At 43.0% G+C, this 14,732-nt stretch overlaps 1 protein-coding gene and 1 long non-coding RNA gene across 7 annotated transcripts in view; both read right to left on the bottom strand.

The window, feature by feature from the left end:
* LOC129821085 (low-density lipoprotein receptor-related protein 1B-like) overlaps window positions 1–14,732 on the bottom strand; it is a 458,866-nt gene that overhangs the window by 355,065 nt on the left and 89,069 nt on the right. The gene's annotated exons all lie outside the window — the stretch shown is intronic.
* LOC129821087 (uncharacterized) lies at window positions 3,201–6,436 on the bottom strand. Its single transcript, XR_008754269.1, has 3 exons — window positions 5,471–6,436; window positions 5,129–5,211; window positions 3,201–4,741 (listed from the first exon to the last, which is right to left on the bottom strand). It is a non-coding gene; the product is annotated as an uncharacterized LOC129821087 (long non-coding RNA).

Below are 14,732 nucleotides of genomic sequence, written 5' to 3' on the forward strand. Positions count from 1 at the left end.
CAGAGAAAGGTAGGCTAAGGCTCGGCGGGTTGCTAATCTGGTCAAAGACAACTCTGCTTTGGTTTCACAGTTTAATTGGGAGTTTGGACTCATTATTAGGAAAGCTTGTTGCTGATTGAAATACATAGTCTTTGATTAATCAATACACCACTGAGATACTAGAAAAAAACAGCAGATCCCATTGTCCTCAGGGACCAGCACTGAGTAGCTTGTCTGAGAGTTTACAATCAACAAGTCATTATTTAAGACTACCACAGTATTACACCTTGATGCAGTATACAAATAAAAATCAGGAAACTTCTACATCCAGCAGGTTTAGCAACTATGACTCTAAACATGGACACATCAATATTTCTTACTCTTCTTACACTTAGCCAAATGTTGTGTTGCTATGCCACTGTTTGCCTATGCCATTTGTGGAAAAGTGCTATACAAAGCCTACGTAATTGCTAATAGAAGGTTAAAGACAGGGCGTTCATCAAGATATGTGTTTAAAGCTGGAGAACCGTGACTCTGTAAAGGTCTTGGCAAAGGCTTTATATTGAAGCAGAGCTATCTCACTATGCTATAGTACTGTAATTATAGCTCAAAACCTAGCCATTACATAAACTGTAATATTGTGTGTTGTGTGCGTGCATTCATAACCATGCGTGTGTGTATGTGTGTGTGCAGCCTCTGCACCAGCCTCTACCCTCCAGCTAAAGTCAGATAAGGAAATGATAGGCAAAACTTGAGACTTGTTAAACAAGACTGATACAGTACAAAATAATTTTTCTGAGCCTGAAGCTAAACTCATTTGGCTCCATTTGCACTTCCTGTAACATTTTTCTGAGTTCTTCTGTTTAAAAGGCTTTGAAAAGAACAGGAAGAGGGACCTATTAGCCCTGCAGATGCAACCCAGGGGATGAGATTTGGGTTTTAGATGAGATGTGGGTAAGGAGGCCTGATACAGATGTCGGATTGTAATATGACCCAATCCTGCAGCAGGGGGCAGCTGGAAGCGGTGTTTGTAGGCTATGCAATGCAGTACCCTACCTAGGGGGCTATGGTTTGGGGAAGGCTCTGCAAACCGACCTCAAAACATCAAGTGTCATCAAGTATTATCAAGGCTTGCTAAAGTATTGCGAACTGACGTAGCGCAGTGGTCTGAGCAGCAAGTTTCAACTCTGAGCATCAAGAAGTTCATTCCCAGGGCTGGGCAGTCATTTTGACACTTTGTAGGAAAGGAAAGTAATGTTGGTGTAGCATATTTAACCAATCCAAAAGGCTGCTACATACCTGCCTACAAAGGCACCTACCTTAATAGGTAGCACTTTTCCAGTAGGTTACTGCCATTGGGGCCGGGATTCGAAGACAGCATCACGTGATAACGTATTCACATTCCATTTGTAGCCACATTGTAGTCACTGTAACAGTGTGAGCAACTAAATATCTGACATGAGAATAACAAGTAAACAATTAACAGAACCAATCTCCTCAGTACCTGTTAATGAATGAAGTTGACACCGACCAGAATAATTATCATACGGTATAGGATCCTCTCGAATATTGCTTGGTCTTCTGCACCATCGTTGTGGACATGACAGATAAGCTTGCATGGATGAAATCATGCAGGCTACGATTTTTTGAGATACAGTAGCTAAATAAGCAAATTTACTCACTGTTTAAGAATGATTAATAGTCAGAATAGTGGTGTTTCACTGTGAAGCTACAGTGGTTCATCCTTTTAAAGTTGCAGCGTACTGAATACTATGGCACATTATTTAAGTGTCAGCCATTGTAACCATTAAAGCTAGTTATTAGTAGTTTGACCACCAGAGGGCATCTTTGAGAAACATTTGATAGCCTTCAATAGTGGCTGTACTAGAGAATTTAAAACCTTGTTTTGTAAGAACATAGTATAAGGAACTGATTTTAAGAAATGTTGCTTAGTTAATTTGCTTACTATTATGGTGTTTCTATCCAAGAAAAACGAAAAACCCTCAGGGTTTCCGTTAGGAATGGAAAATATGAAGCTGTACAATGTGACGGTCGGGAGTAGGCTACAGTACTAACAGCATAACATTCCCACACCCTAATTGTACAATTGTAAATGAATAAACATCTCATTGATTTATCAAGACCAGTCCCCATGCTTGTCTCAGAGCAGCACGGAATGGTGCTAAAATAGTTCACCACAGTGGGTAGGCTATTGCTTCAAATCCTATTGCTTCTAACTTCAATATGCTCTTTAAATAAATAAGACCTGACACACGTATCGAACCTGCATCTGTGGCAACGCATGTTGTACTGCAATGCAGTATCTTAGACCGCTGTGAAAATGAGCAGGCCCCATCCACAAAGTATCAAAATACAGAGAGGTGTTGGTAAAGGTATATTGTCCTGCAAACAGCCCATAATGGACTATTATCATACTGTACATGGGGTCCAGGTCAGGATAACCAAAACATTTCTTTATTAAAGACAATCAGAAAGAATGTTGGTACTTATTTATTTTGATCCAAAGCCATGAATGAGTGAGTCACTCAGCTTTATGTAGGTGCCGGGCTATATGACTGTGCCATTAACTTGATAATATATAACGATATTTTGGAGGTTATTTCATTTTCAAAAAAACTAAAGTGAGCATTTGTAATCTGAAAAAAGGCCAAAATAATATTTGTAAAGGCCAAAACATTTATTTCCCTTCTTAGAGGGAGAGAAACGCTGGGCCAATTGTACACTGCCCTATCGGACTCCCAATCACGGTCGGATGTGATACATAACAATAATAATAATAATAATACTTTTTGTTGTATTATTTGTTTAGTCTTTTCTAGTGGATTAAACTGAAATTGCAACCAATCACGGCCGGTTGTGATACAGTCAACCCAACTAAGAAATACATTTGACAATAGAATTATCTCCCTACCCTCCTTGTAGGCATGTCTATTGTCCAGCTACCTGCTAATAGCCATAACGGCGCTGTACAACATGACCCGTATCCCCTGCCCTTGTGCCTTGAACCTCGCGCACCCACCACTATTTCAGTGGATACAGGTGGAGAACTGCAAGGCAATCCCATTGTGCGCCACTTCGGAGCATTGACCAATATATATTATCCTGCTAATAACAGGGCTAATAATATATCTGTGAGAATGTCCAAGGGGCTTTTATATAATTCTAAATTAATAATAATAATAATCACTATGTTCAAAAAATAACACTATTTTGGAGATGATTTTGTATTAAAATAATGTAAAATGAGCGAGAAAAATACCATTCTTGAACATGGGGTGAGACATTGTTACTAATTTGTTTTTTAAAAAAAGCCAGTTTATTTAGAATGATTTATTTATGTTTTTAGAGGGAGAGAAACCAAAAACCTACAGTCATCTCATGGGCCTCCCAGTTGAGGCCAGCACAGGTATTGAACCAGCATCAGTTAAAACACAGTGATTTAGACCACTGTGCCACTCAGGAGCTGTACAAGGTGATTGGTTGGGAGTAGGCTACAGTACTACTGAAAGAGCAAAATAAGTTTCTCTTACAATAAAAACCTTAGTGTAACAACAGTTTTAGTAAGTAATACTGAAGTCGTGTACAATAATCCGTTTCTATTTAGGTTTATGTCGCCCATTCATTGTCAGTTAGAGACACAGTAGCGCCTTGGGACCCAAAAGCATAATCAGTGCTCTAACTCCCCCTTGCACTGGTCTGGAGCGATGAAGTAGTGATGCAGGGTACCATACTAAACCACAAATTACCTCTAAATCCCGCAGTATAATCGCAAAACCTTTAGTGGAGCGACCACTATAATATTGCATTAGAGCTGCTGATTTTTTCTAATGAGTAGGCTTGCATTGTGATTAATTCATACAACTATCACACCTGTGCATATTATGAAATGACACAGATGTTCAAGATAACATCGTTTTATATTCTTGGATAACTAATTGAAAGGTGATATGATGCAAACTAACTATATTAGAAGGCCTAGGCTACTTCATCCTAATGTAAGCTAAATGTATTGGATACAAAACAAATATTGGCATGTGATGAAGGATAACATGTCCAATATAATTACATGAATGCATTGCAAACAGGATTACTGTATATAGGAAATTAGATAAATATAGCATTGTAATATTAATGCATTTCTCTCCCCTTCAAGGGATTAGACAGAAGAACTGCAGTCACCCAGATAACATTACCTCAAAACCAGAAACATGTGGAGACGTCAACACTTTTAATTTGGAATATATGGTAACATTTAGGGGGGAGGTTCTGTATCTGTGAATGAGTCCTTAAACCACAGTATATTGTACAAAATAAGTAATTCCCAAGTGAGGGACATCTCAAGATTAACCTCCAACATTCATAAAGGTGTTCAGTACATGAGGGCAAATTTAGTCATGACAGCCACAGGTTTTTTTTATACACCGGACAGGATTTATAGATTTTGTTCCAGCCCTTCGCTAACACCTAATTCAACTAATTGTAGTCTAAATTGAAGACTTGCACACAGCGCAATTCCCTGGCACAGATATCACATCTGCATTTTAGAATGAGCTTCATAAATTACGATGTCCTGACAAATCTGCATGATAAACAACAACATGTGTGAATCTATTTCTATCTAACATTGCAATGTTGCACACTCCTGAATAATATCCTAGGATATAATGATTATCCTGGTGGATGGAAGGTTCACAACAAGTTCTTTACATCGGCACGATGTTAGGTTGGGATTTCCTTCAACCTGGAACAAGCAGAGACAAGGGGGGAGAAATTAAACTCACTGCTCAAATTTCAGTGCTGGTTCAAGTTGCTGAAGCCACAACTATCTTTATTAATGTGTAATCATTTTGGTAACTGTTTTGTATATTTTAGCCTTGGTCAAGTTGTTTACAGTAAGAGTTGAATAACTTAACCACTAATTTTAACTAGTAATACCAACCCCAATTGTGCAACACAATAGGCGAAGGAAAAGTGTCAAGAGAAACAAACATTGTATGCAGCTAGCTAGCAAAACAGTCTCCTCAACAGAATGCACAAATAACTTGCCTGGCTAGCAAGCCTAGATTGAACAGAACACAGCTGGCTGCATTTCCTAAATTTTTCATCAGATTTTGTTAAAATGTCTTACCCCCAAAAATGAGTCAGGCTGGACTTTTCTCTTGCTAAGTCAATACAATGAAGTGAAACGTGATTAGGTGCCCACTTTGGTCCCTGAAAACAAATGGGGGAAAAACTATTTGCTACATGTCTTTAGCTGGCTAGCAAGGTCATTGATTCATTATTTAAAACTGTCTGGGTCATCACAATGGACACATTGCTGAATCTTTGATTAGTTAGTTTAGACAGGTAGCTAGCTATCGCTTCTGACGTGTTAACTAGCTAGCTAGACAACGTTTGAATTCACAATTCATATTAAAGTAATTTGTTGAACATTTTAACAATTTGGTGAATAAATTAACGTTAAACTTACATTTCACGAAGTCATTCCTTATTTTTCTGGAAAATCATATCCCAAAGCTGTGTTCGAATACTCATACTATCTGCACTAACCGTACTATTTGTGATGTAAATTGAATATGTCGTATGCTTATTGGTCATGGTATAGTTAGCCAAAAGTTTCCGGATGTCGTCCTAAATTTGCTAAAATACGAATTATACAAACAGAGGACACTATTTCCGTGCTTTTAGGGTCCATAATGCAGTTCTTCAGGAAATGGGCGTGGCTTCACAACATTTTCAGTTTTTAAGAAAATGGCGGAAACTATGCAGCTGAAAGCGGATACAAATTCATTGCTTTAACTAATTATGACAAACGTTAAGAAAATGTTGATGTCACGCCCTGGCCTTAGTATTCTTTGTTTTCTTTATTATTTTAGTTAGGTCAGGGTGTGACATGGGGAATGTTTGTGTTTTGTCGGTTTTGGGTGGTTATATGGTAAAGGGGGTGTTGGGTGTAGTGTATGGGTTTGTGTTGAGTGTATGTGTCTAGCTGTGTCTATGTTGGGTGTAGTTGTCTAGGAAAGTCTATGGTTGCCTGAATGGGTTCCCAATTAGAGACAGCTGATTTCTGTTGTCTCTGATTGGGAGCCATATTTAAGGTAGCCATAGGTTTTAGTTTGTTGTGGGTAATTGTCTATGTCTGAACGTTTGTAGCCTGTGTATGTGCACGACGTTTGTTAGCTTCACGGTCGTTTTTTTGTTTGGTTAGTTTGTAAGTGTTTTTGTTTCGTTTTTTCCTTCTCCTCAATAAAAGGAAGATGGCTTATTTTCCAAATGCTGCGTTTTGGTCCGTCAATCCCCCACACGATCGTGACAGAATTACCCACCAATGCAGGACCAAGCGGCATGTAAAGCGGCAACAGGACCCACCTACACAGGATTCTTGGACATGGGAGGAGATACTGGATGGTAAGGGACCTTGGGCACAACCGGGAGAATATCGCCTCCCTCGTGAAGAGCAGGAGGCAGCGAAATCCGAGAGGAGGCGATATGAGGAGGCAGCACGGAAGCAAGGCTGGAGACCCGTGAGTAATACCCAAAAATTTCTTGGGGAGGGCCTCATGGGGAGTGTGGCGAGTCCAGATGGGAGATCTGCGTCAACTTCCCGTGCTACCCGTGAGGACTCTAAGAGGGAACCTGAGCCAGTCGGGCTGATATTGGAGGTGAGCAATGGGAATGATACAGAGACTGTTAAGGATTTATTGGGGAGGTTGGAAGAGAGTGAAATGAGGGAGCTGCTGTGTTGGTGCGTGAGGCACAAGATCCACCCGACAGAGCGTGTGCGGGATGTGATGTTACCTGAGTCAGCTCTCCATGCTCGTCCTTAAGTGCCAACCGTCTGGGAATGACAGTCCCACGAACCAGGCCTCCTGTACGCCTCCCTAGTCCTGCACCTCCTGTATTAGACCCACGTACTAACTCTCCTGTGACAGTCCCCAGCCCAGTACAACCAGTGCCTCCTCCACGCACTAGCCCTATGGTGCGTGTCTCCAGCCCTTTACCACCAGTGCCTAAACCACGCACCAAGCCTCCTGTGTGTCCCCAGAGTCCTGTGCGTCCTGTTGCTGCTCCCCGCACTAGCCCTGAGATGCGTGTCCCCAGTCCGGTACCACCAGTTCCGGCACCACGCACTAGGCCTAATGTGCGCTCCCAGGGTCCAGTATGCCCTGTCCCTTATCCCCGCACTAGCCCTGAGATGCGTGTCCCCAGTCCGGTACCACCAGTTCCGGCACCACGCACTAGGCCTAATGTGCGCTCCCAGGGTCCAGTATGCCCTGTTCCTTCTCCCCGCACTAGCCCTGAGACGCGTGTCCCCAGCCCAGTACCACCAGTTCCGGCACCACGCACCAGGCCTACAGTGCGCCTCAGCCGGCCAGAGTCTGCCGTCTGCACAGCGCCATCTGAGCCATCCGTCTACCCAGGGCCATCTCAGGCATCCGTCTACCCAGGGCCATCTCAGCCATCCGTCTACCCAGCGCCATCTGAGCCATCCGTCTGCCCCGGGCCATTAGAGCAGCCCGTCTGTCCCGAGCCGTCAGAGCCGTTCGTCAGTCAGGAGCCGCTAGAGCCGTTCGTCAGACAGGATCTGCCAGAGCCGCCAACCAGACAGGATCTGCCAGAGCCGCCAACCAGACAGGATCTGCCAGAGCCGCCAACCAGACAGGATCTGCCAGAGCCGCCAACCAGACAGGATCTGCCAGAGCCGCCAACCAGACAGGATCTGCCAGAGCCGCCAACCAGACAGGATCTGCCAGAGCCGCCAACCAGACAGGATCTGCCAGATCCGCCAACCAGACAGGATCTGCCAGATCCGCCAACCAGACAGGATCTGCCAGATCCGCCAGCCAGCCATGTGCAGCCAGATCCGCCAGCCAGCCATGTGCAGCCAGATCCGTCAGCCAGCCATGAGCAGCCAGATCCGTCAGCCAGCCATGAGCAGCCAGATCCGTCAGCCAGCCATGAGCAGCCAGATCCGTCAGCCAGCCATGAGCAGCCAGATCCGTCAGCCAGCCATGAGCAGCCAGATCCGTCAGCCAGCCATGAGCAGCCAGATCCGTCAGCCAGCCATGAGCAGCCAGATCCGTCAGCCAGCCATGAGCAGCCAGATCCGTTAGCCAGCCATGAGCAGCCAGATCCGTCAGCCAGCCATAAGCAGCCAGATCCGTCAGCCAGCCATGAGCAGCCAGATCCGTCAGCCAGCCATGAGCAGCCAGATCCGTCAGCCAGCCATGAGCAGCCAGATCCGTCAGCCAGCCATGAGCAGCCAGATCCGTCAGCCAGCCATGAGCAGCCAGATCCGTCAGCCAGCCATGAGCAGCCAGATCCGTCAGCCAGCCATGAGCAGCCAGGGCCGTCCCTCAGTCCGGAGCTGCCGTCCCTCAGTCCGGAGCTGCCGTCCCTCAGTCCGGAGCTGCCGTCCCTCAGTCCGGAGCTGCCGTCCCTCAGTCCGGAGCTGCCGTCCCTCAGTCCGGAGCTGCCGTCCCTCAGTCCGGAGCTGCCGTCCCTCAGTCCGGAGCTGCCGTCCCTCAGTCCGGAGCTGCCCCTTAATTCAGTGGGGTTAATGTGGAGGGGGGTCATTTGGAGGAAGCTACGGAGGCGGTTAGTGACTGTGGTGGGGTGGGGACCACGACCAGTGCCGGAGCTGCCACCGTGGAAGGAAGCCCACCCAGACCCTCCCCTAGACTGTGTGCTGGTGCGCCTGGAGTTCGCACCTTAAGGGGGGGGTTATGTCACGCCCTGGCCTTAGTATTCTTTGTTTTCTTTATTATTTTAGTTAGGTCAGGGTGTGACATGGGGAATGTTTGTGTTTTGTCGGTTTTGGGTGGTTATATGGTAAAGGGGGTGTTGTGTGTATGGGTTTGTGTTGAGTGTATGTGTCTAGCTGTGTCTATGTTGGGTGTAGTTGTCTAGGAAAGTCTATGGTTGCCTGAATGGGTTCCCAATTAGAGACAGCTGATTTGTTGTCTCTGATTGGGAGCCATATTTAAGGTAGCCATAGGCTTTAGTTTGTTGTGGGTAATTGTCTATGTCTGCACGTTTGTAGCCTGTGTATGTGCACAACGTTTGTTAGCTTCACGGTCGTTTTTTGTTTTGGTTAGTTTGTAAGTGTTTTTGTTTCGTTTTTTTCTTCTCCTCAATAAAAGGAAGATAGATGGCTTATTTTCCAAATGCTGCGTTTTGGTCCGTCAATCCCCCACACGATCGTGACAGTTGAGCAATGTAATACAGTAATAACTTTTCAAATAAGTTACGTTTCATATTATATTGGCTGACAATTTGTTAGCTACGCTATTCTTATGAACCGCATAGCATTACAGCAGTGTGTACCGGTATGTTAGCTAGTTACCTAACGTTAGTTGGCTACTAATACATCGAACTTGCCAGGCAGTATATTAACTACATGCTATCTAACTAACTAGCCAACTTTTATTGACTTGATTATTCACATAATTCTTAGCTATGTGGTATAGTTGTTGTGCATTCTCAATGGACATTGTTAAATCTGTCTATCTACTCCGATTTCAGAGCACTCTCGTCTGAGTGTGAAGAACGCAGAATAACTGATCAATTCACAAATGCACATCACCCGTTGAATATGGCCGGTGTCAGTAAACGCCGGCAAAAAAAAGCGTAATTCAATTGTTGCCAGAAGCACAGTTACAGTCACCAACGCTCTGGATAACATGAAAACCTCCTAACCAGCTCTGCTAGGGCAAGTAAAATGGTCATAGTTAGGTGTTCTCTTATTGGTGTCTGGAAGTAGAAAGTAAGCTAGCCAACGTTGTTAGCTCGGGTGCTAGACTGCCATTGTGAGGTCAGAACGCTCGGATCAACCCTACTCCTCGGCCAGAGCGTCCAGTGTGTGCTCTGAATTTACGAACAGACAATCTGACAACGCTCTGGATTTACAATTGAAATCGCAAAATATAGCTAGTCATTTGTTATGCTAACAAGCTAGCAAGAGGTTGCATAGCAACAGCATCAACTTCCGGTAGACAGGCGAAGCGCTAGTACATTCAACTGAAATGATACCGTTTTGTTTACAGCATACTAAAATTAACTAACAGTATATAGTATATACTCATTAAGTATGTAGTATACAGTATGTTAGTATGGGTATTCGAACACAGCTCAAGTGTTTTCTTTTTTACATTTTTTTCTGTGCCATAAGGTGTTATGGGATAGCCTCCCCGGCGAAGGACACATGGGATTGGGACATGAAAATTGACACCTTGCCTCAAAAGGCTGTCATTGTAAATAAGAATTTGATCTTAACTGACTTGCCTAGTTAAATAAAGGTTAAATGTAAAAAAATAAATAATAATAATTCTTATTAAATCACCAGCTGATGTCTCATTAAACCATCAACATGCGCTAAATTCACCCGCACAGCTGATCTCAATTGCAACCATTATTGGTCACCTCATTACCACTCCCTAAAAGTCTTTCAAGATATGTTCGCCCTCTAGTTGGTATTGTTATCGCAACAACTTAGTCCTTTTTGAACAGACTAAGGGCAATTTATCTATTTGACAAGCATTGCGTAAAATATGAATAAAGCATTTCCTCATTTACCAAGGCAAATTTACCGACACTTTGTATGAATGGAAACTGAAGTTGGTGTAGCCTACTGACTTATTTTATTTGTTTACTATTTATATTATCCATAGTGTTTGGTATGGTCATTGCTTATCTCTGGACTTTTCATATTTGAAATGTCAAACTACATCAAGTCAATCGGGTGATTGAGCTATTTGTGCCAGAGCTCGGGCCAGAATTGAACCTATGCCGACAAGGTAGACCAATATCTTGAGTTCATTCCTATCCTTAGGATACACTAGACACTTGTATGTCATAGCCTAGTTGAGACCAATATCTATCTTGTGTTACTAAGCTATATAAAAAGACAGTTGTTGCTTCATTTCTGATAAATGTTGCAGTAATAGGACCTAGGCCTAGCGTTTGAGTGAGTGAGAGAAAAAATACATTTGATAGCAAATCCCAATGACTCGACTGCCCCCACATGGAGAGAAAGAACTGCTCATTTTCAGCCAGAAACCTTTTCAGCAACAAAATAATGATCAAGTTAAGACCTTCCCTTTTAAATCACTAGTGGGGTGGGAAGACAGCGTCAAGAAATGTTCAGAGTAAATTATTGGAGGACAACATTACAGTTTAATTGTAATATTATATGTATAATATTTAGCTGTTTTTAATGATCTGCCATCGATACTTGGGCCTACTGTACATGCAGTCTACATGTTCTGAAGGTATCTTGTGGCTATACAGATGTAGGATCTTAATTTGATCAATGCAGGAAATGTAAAACTTGTAGTGTATCTGAAGTCCTTTTCACAAAAGCATTTTCAACTTGATTTCCCCTTACAGAAAATGTAACCCCCTACAAAAATGTCTGTGATACACATACATCTTACATCTGTACTAGAAACTGAGGTCATTATGTCCCGTGTGGCTCAGTTGGTAGAGCATGGCGCTTGCAACGCCAGGGGTGTGGGTTCGATTCCCACGGGGGACCAGTACAAAAAAAGTATGAATGTATGTACTTGTAAGTCGCTCTGGATAAGAGCGTCTGCTAAATGACTTAAATGTAAATGTCATTTGTCATCTAGACTATCAGTCAAAAGTTTGGACACACTTACTTATTCAAGTTTTTTTTTTAATTTTTTACATTGTGGAATAATAGTGAAAACATCAAAACTATGAAATACCACATATGGAATCATGTACTAAATAAAGAAGTGTTAAAAAAATTAAAATAGATCTTTAAAGTAGCCACCCTTTGCCTTCATGACAGCTTTGCACACTCTTGGCATTCTCTCATCCAGCTTCATGAGCTAGTTACCTGGAATGCATTTCAATTAACAGGTGTGCCTTGTTGAATTTCTTTCCTTCTTAATGCGTTTGAGACAATCAGTTGTGCTGTGACAAGGTAGGGGTGGTATACAGAAGATAGATCTATTTGGTAAAAGACCAAGTTGTCTCAAACGCAAGGAAAGAAAATCAACAAGGCACACCTGTTAATTGAAATGCATTCCAGGTGACTACCTCATGAAGCTGGTTGAGAGAATGCCAAGAGTGTGCAAAGCTGTCATCAAGGCAAAGGGTGGCTACTTTGAAGAATATAAATTTTTGGCAAACATGTTTTTGGTTACTACATTCCATATGGGTTATTTCATAGTTTATGTCTTCACTATTTTTATACAATGTTGAAAATAGTAAAAATAAAGAAAAACCCTTGAATGAGTAGGTAGGTGTGTCCAAACTTTTGACCGGTACTCTATATTGGAAAATATTCGGACCCCTTTTTGTTACGTTGCAGTCTTATTCTAAAATGTATTAAATGAAACAAAAATCCTGACCAATCTACACACAATACCCCATAATGACAAAGCGAAAACATGTTTTATAAATTTTATTGATTGGACATGATTTGGAAAAGGCACACACATCTATATAAGGTCCCACAGTTAACAATGCATGCTCAGACATGCACTGTCAACTGTGGGACCTCATATAGACAGGTGTGTGCCTTTCCAAATCATGTCCAATCAATTGAATTCACCACAGGTGGACTCTAATCAAGTTGTAGAAACATCAAGGATGATCAATGGAAACAGGATGCACCGGAGCTCAATTTTGAGTCTCATAGCAAAGGGTCTGAACACTTATGTAAATAATGTATTTCGTTTTTTTATGTTTAATACATTTGCAAAACTTTCTAAAAACCTGTTTTCACTTTGTCATTATGTGGTATTGAGTGTAAGTTGATGAATAAAAAAAACAATACATTTTAGAATAAGGCTGTAACGTAACAAAATGTGGAAAAGTCAGGTGGCAGGGTAAAGTTACTAGGCATCCAGATAGATAATAAGAAGAGTAATATGGTGCTGCCGTGCCTTCTTCACCACTGTGAGGGTGTGTGTGGACCATGTTAAGTCCTTAGTGATATGGACGCCAAGTAACTTAGTGATATGGATGCCAAGGAACTCTCAACCCGCTCCTCAGCAACCCCGTCAATGTGAATGGGGGTGTGATCTCTCTCTTTCCCCTATAGTCCATGGTCAGATCCTTGGTCTTATTAACATTGAGGGAGAGGTTGTTGTCCTTTCTCTGACTTCCTCCCTGTAGTCTGACTCATCGGCATCGGTGATCAAGCCTACCACCATTGTGTCGTCAGCAAACTTGATGATGGTGTTGGAGTCGTGTGTCCATGCATTCGTGGGTGAACAGGGAGCACAGGAGGAGACTAAGCACACACCCCTGGGGGGCCCCTATGTTAAGGGTCAGCGTGGCGGAGGTGTTGTTGCCTACCTTCACCACCTGGCGCCTGACCGTCAGGCAGTCCAGGATCCACTTGCAGAGGGAGGGGTTCAGTCCCAGGGTCCCTAGCTTGGTGATGATCTTGGAGGGGACTATGGTATTGAACGCTGAGCTGTAGTCTTTGAACAGCGTTCGCACATAGTTATTTCCCTCTTGTCCAGGTGGGAGAGGGAAGTGTGAAGTGCAATTGAGATTTCGTCATTTGTCGATCTGTTGGGGCGGTATGGGAATTGGAGTTGGTCTAGGGTGTCTGGATGATGGTGTTGATGTGTATCATGCCCAGCCTTTCAAAGCACTTCATAATTACAGATGTGTTTGTTACAGAGCGAAAGTCATTTAGGCAGGTTACCTTGGAACTCTTGGGAACAGGGAAAATGGTGGTCAGCTTGAAACATGTTGGAATTACAGACTGGGACAAGGAGAGATTAAAAATGTCTGTGAAGACACTTGCCAGCTGGTCTGTGCATGCTTTGAGAATGCACCCCGGTATTCCTTCTGGCCAGGTGGCCTTGTGATTGTTAACCTGTTTAAACGTTTTGCTGACATCGACCACAGAGAGTGAGATCACACAGACATCCGAAAAAACAGGGGCTTTCATGCAAGGAACAGTGTTATATTCCTTGAAGCGAGCATAAAAGGCACTCGTTTGGGAGTTTTGCATCAATGGGCAACTCATGTCTGGGTTTCCCTTTGTTGTAATCCATTATCCTCTGCAAGCCCTGCCACATATGACGAACGTAGGATCTGGTGTAATAGGATTCCATCTTCCTCCTATATTGTTCTTTTGCACGTTTCATGTCTTATCAGAGGTCACAGTGGGCTTTCTTGTACACGTCCATGTCGGTGTCCTTGTAATCGGTAGCTCGAGTTTTTAGCCCAGCATAGATATTGCCTGTAATCCATGGTTTTTGATTTGGATACATTCTTATAGTCACTGTGTGGATGACATCATCTATGCACTTATTGATGAAACCCGTGACTGTTATGGTAAACTCCTCAAAGCTATGGATGAATACCGGAACACATCCCAGTTTGTACTAGCAAAACAGTCTTGTAGCGTCGCGTCTGCTTCACCCGGCCACTTCCATATTGAGCGCATCACATTTTAAACAATTCAAAGCCAAAGAAAGAGCTAACCCTTGGTTTTCTTCTGAGATGTCTGAGCACATTCAGAAATCAGGCCTGGGCCAAAGCAAGGAAAACTGACTATGTAATGGACTGGCAGTCTTTCAATTGAGAAACCAAGCTATTTTTTAAGCTGACTCTGCTGGTGATCCTTAAACATTTTGGAAGACAGTAAATGCACGGAAGCGTACAAATTCCTCTTCTTCCCTGCCTAAGCAAGTTCTGTCTGACTCTGGCATCATAACTGAGAAGAATGGAATAGGTGA

The sequence above is a fragment of the Salvelinus fontinalis genome, chromosome 23 (genome assembly GCF_029448725.1).
Source record: "Salvelinus fontinalis isolate EN_2023a chromosome 23, ASM2944872v1, whole genome shotgun sequence".
NCBI lineage: Eukaryota > Metazoa > Chordata > Actinopteri > Salmoniformes > Salmonidae > Salvelinus > Salvelinus fontinalis.